Source organism: Mus musculus, chromosome 9, assembly GCF_000001635.26.
Source record: "Mus musculus strain C57BL/6J chromosome 9, GRCm38.p6 C57BL/6J".
Taxonomy (NCBI): Eukaryota; Metazoa; Chordata; class Mammalia; order Rodentia; family Muridae; genus Mus; species Mus musculus.
In genome coordinates this window covers 14,676,164-14,680,577 of record NC_000075.6, presented here as the reverse complement: position 1 = coordinate 14,680,577, position 4,414 = coordinate 14,676,164, and the positions used below count along the sequence as shown (strand labels likewise).

Below are 4,414 nucleotides of genomic sequence, written 5' to 3'. Positions count from 1 at the left end.
GAATGCAAATGACTGGCCAGTAAACACATTTTAGCTCAGGAGACAGGGTGGGGTTTTGTCTACTTGTTTTTGTTTTTAGTTTTTTGCTTTTTAAATGCAATATACCAACTTTATTTAACAAAACAGGTAAAATAAAACCGGCATTTATATTAAGAAAAAGCCACAAGAAACTTTATCTTGAACAACTTAAAACAACCTACTTGCAGTTGCATTTGACTGAGCTCTTTACTGTGAAGAACACAGCACATGCACAAGTATGGATGAAAGGTTTGTACATTTTTCAAGTATTTATTGAATACTACCTTATATACACACATACATTAAATTTGAAAAAGGTTAGATGATCCCAGCTGCACTTCATTTTTGTTGTCCTTTTGGAAGAGGTCGTCTAAAGAGAAGAATATACGCTTCTGGCTAATGAACCATGTAAGAAACCCATCCTAGACTCTGTCTGTCAGACACCAAGTCTCCTCCACTCCTCTTCCGATATCAGATGAGTTTTGGGTACTTGTTTAGAAAGTTCTCTGGGTAACATGACATGCTGATACTCGGTACTCGTAGTGCTCGTCGAAGTACTTGTCTGAGTAGTAGATCTGCTTGTGGGCCATCCTGCTGGTGCGCAGAGGAGAAAGCAGGAGCAGGAAACAGAGCAGGAGGGGCCCCACGTCCGCCTAGGGCCAGTGCAATGACTCCAATCGTCTGCTTACTTTTTAATAAGAGCCTTTCTTGTTGATCGAAGCCATGCAGAGACAAGCTTCCTTAGTATGACTGCACAGTTGTAAACACAATCTACATGGGCTAGTCACTCATTTCTTCAGAGGGAATTCAAGTGTCCCTCACATCTGCTTCAGAACCCAATTTCCATCCTGTTAGACATCCACTGTGCGTGCATCTGTCTATCCCTTGGTGAGAGTGGGATGTTCTTGAAGCCATGAGTCTCTCTTTGCAGGGCACTGCTGGAGAAACTGCTCGGTGTGCACCTGTTAGTGACTGAAAGTGAGAATCTGCATCTACTTTGGCCAGTTCTTAAATCTCTTACGGAGTCCACCTGACGTTCAGGAGAGGTTGAAACACATTCCTGCCTTGGAAGACTGAGAAATGAATCAACGACCTTCTGAATTTTCAAGATTCTACAGTCACTAAATGCAAGCTCACCAGCATGTCCACCAAATGTCAGCTTGATGTGAAGTGGCAAGGACACAGATATGAGCTAACAGCTACCTGATCTCTGGAAAAGGAGCCTAAAGTCTCTCTATGTGTATGAGCTCATACAAAGTGAAGTACAGCTCTTTCCAGACTCCTGGAAATCCACTGTGAATCTGTTTACCCTTTGTTGGCAGGTTTTCACTGTCTTCATAAGCTTGAACATGGATAATACGGAGTGGTAAAAGCCTTGCTTCCTAGGCTTCCAGTGGTGGGACTGGGACACCAATTCGGCCACAAAACCTCCTGCCCACACTTGTCCTGACTGCAAGATATGCTGGGACAATGGTGGCACAGAACTTGTGGGAGTAAACAGTCAAGGACTGGTCTAACTTGAGGCCCAAATTACATGGGGGAGCCCATGCTCAATTGGGCTGAATGGCTAGGAATTGGGAGCTGAATGGCCCAGAGACCTAGGGTAGAACCTAACATGATTGACTCCCCCCCCCCCCAAAGGTCAATGAAATGATTCTGCTATACTCATAGATCAGTGCCTGGCGCTGTTGTCATCAGAGAGGGTTCCTCCAGCAGCTGATGGAAACAGATGCAGAAACCCACAGCCAAACATTAGGCAGAGCACAGGGAGCCCTGCAGAAGGGGAGAGAAAGAAGTATAGGGGTTATAGGGGTCAAGGGCATCAGGAGACCTTGGCTCACAGAATGAATTAAGCAGGGCCCAAAGGGGCTCAGAGAGACTGAAGCAGCAATCAGAGCCTGCATGGTCTGTGCTCTATCCTCTGTGTACATCCTGTGGTTGTTTAGCTTGGGGTTTTTTAGGGGACTTCTAACAATGAAAGTAGGGTTGTCTCTGAATCTTTTGCCTGCTCTTGAGACCCTTTTCTTCTTCTTAGGTTGCCTCATCCAGCCTTGATATGAGGGCTTGTGCCTAGTCTTACTGCATCTAGTTATGCTGTGTTCAGTTGACATCACTGGGAAGCCTGCTCTTTTCTGAAGGGAAATGGAGGAGCAGTGGATCTGGGAGGGAGGAGAAGAGGGGCTGGGAGGAGCGGAGGAAGGGGAGGCTGTGGTAGGGATGTAGTGTATGAGAGAAGGATAAATAAAAATTGCAAAAAAAAGCTCAAGCAATAAATTATAGACAATGGGACTTCATGGATTATATATACATATATGTCAAGTTTATTTACATAGGATTAATTATTTTTTTAACAAGTCTTGCTTTCTGAAGATCTGCCCCACTCCACAGATGAGGAAGGAGACAACTGTTCTGAAGGCAGACAGGAGCTAGGAGGGTAATAGGAAAGGCAATGAAAACAGGAGGCAGGAAAGCTGTGTCTAACCCTTCCTGCAGGAACACGCTTTCTACTTGAACACCTGGCTGGCTGTCCTTGTGTCACCTCTAATGGAGTGCTGTGCGTGATGTCAATTAACTCCTATTGATGCAACAACATACCAGAGAAAATCAACTTACAACCACAAGTAAGAGGTTCATTTGCTTTCAAAGTATCCTCTCTGCAGTTGGCTGGTACCATTGTCACAGTCCTGAGGTAAGACTTCAAGGTAACAGGAAAACACGGAGCATCCAAGGGGCTGACCCTGTGGCAGCCAGGAAACAGAGAGAAGGAAGAGAAAGTGTCTCTGGAACACACACACAGTGACTCCACTGTCTCTTACTAGGCTCCACTTCTGAAGTGCTCACTCAGCTCTGAATTCACAGACGGAGCAACTATGTGACGTTAGCTCTCTCTCAGTCCAGAGCCTCTGTGCTCTTTAAGGACACAAGTTCCCTTCCACAGCCCTACTGTTTGTCTTCTCCACCACAACCAGAGCAGGCTTTTGAAACCTAATCTAATCCTGCCTTGCCCTTTCCCTTAGTGGAACCTTTGGCTTTGAATGGACAGCTCAGACAGGCCCTATACATCGGCACTGGCTTTCTTGCAAGCCCATTCCCACCCTCATTCCCATTCTAGGAGACACTCCAGCCCCCACCTACCACTCTGGACCTGATCAGTCCGGCTTCCTCCCATCTATCAAGATGAATGCGTGAGTGAGCGAGCTTCTGACCTTCCTGCTTTAGCACCCACGCTGTGGTTGTCAGAGATGTCCTGATGCTCCCGTCACTTCACACTGACCCTTTCGGAAATGGCCCATTCTTTAAAATAATCTCAATTTCCTTCCCAAAATTTCCCTTCATAGGGAGATGTCTCCCTATGATTAAAGTGTTCTCTGAGCAAGAAGGAGGGCCTACGCTTAGATCCCAGCACTCACAAAAACTGAACACAGCAACACAGTCTGTAATCCCAAAACAGCAGGGAGGAGTTTGCTGGACACCGGGTGAGAGCTGCAGGTTAAGTGAGGAGCAATACAAGAAGATACCCCGAGTTGACTTCTGGCTCCCACATGTATGCACAAACAGGTGCTCATGTACATGCTCATGGGGAAAGAAAGGGGGAGGGTGAGGGTGAGGGTGAGGGTGAGGGTGAGGGTGAGGGAGAGGGAGAGGGAGAGGGAGAGGGAGAGGGAGAGGGAGAGGGAGAGGGAGAGGGAGAGGGAGAGGGAGAGGGAGAGGGAGAGGGAGTGTCTGATATAGAGGGTGCAGGCCTGGGATTTAGCTCCCATGTAGCTCAACAATCTTTCCTCCAGGAGCCACTGCCATGAGGCGCTCCAGGACTGCAAAGTGACTGTTCCCCATGTGACTGCAGCTTAGAGAATAGCAAAAAGGTTGTGATACATTTCCAAGCTGCCTACCTTCCTGACCAGCCCAGGGCTCCCTTTGTCCCTTTCATAGCAGGATAGGAATGTGGCACTCCTCAGGAGAACCACAGCAGAGCTTGTCCCAGCTGCTAGGCTGTCAGGCTGATGCAGGGGTGCAGCAGGGTGCTTCACCTTGCTCCATCTGCTATCTTTGTGACAGCCCTATGAGTCAGGCAGACAGGTATTGCTGTGTCCATCTATAACTTCCGCAACCAAGCTAAAAAAATGTGGAAATACTGGTTCCTGCTTTCAGGACTGGGGTCAGTGCCAGATTCCCCCACCCCTTACACTGTCTGTGATAAACGGAGGATTCATGATGTAACTGGCTGGGTATTCTAACCCCTCACCCACCCCTTTCCTTTCTTCCTGCCTTTTTTTTTTTTTTTTTTGTAATACTAGGAACATAGGCAAGCTCAGAGGTATGGGGCTTAATCCCATGATGACAGCCAGCTTTGACAGAGATACAGACACACAAGAGCTAGAAGACAGGACAGGCATGT

The 4,414-nt window shown here is 47.2% G+C and overlaps 1 pseudogene; it reads right to left on the bottom strand.

Moving 5' to 3' along the window:
- Window positions 1-303: 303 nt before the first annotated feature.
- On the bottom strand, window positions 304-1,628 carry Gm19790 (annotated as a pseudogene).
- Between the last annotated feature and the right edge of the window lie 2,786 nt (window positions 1,629-4,414).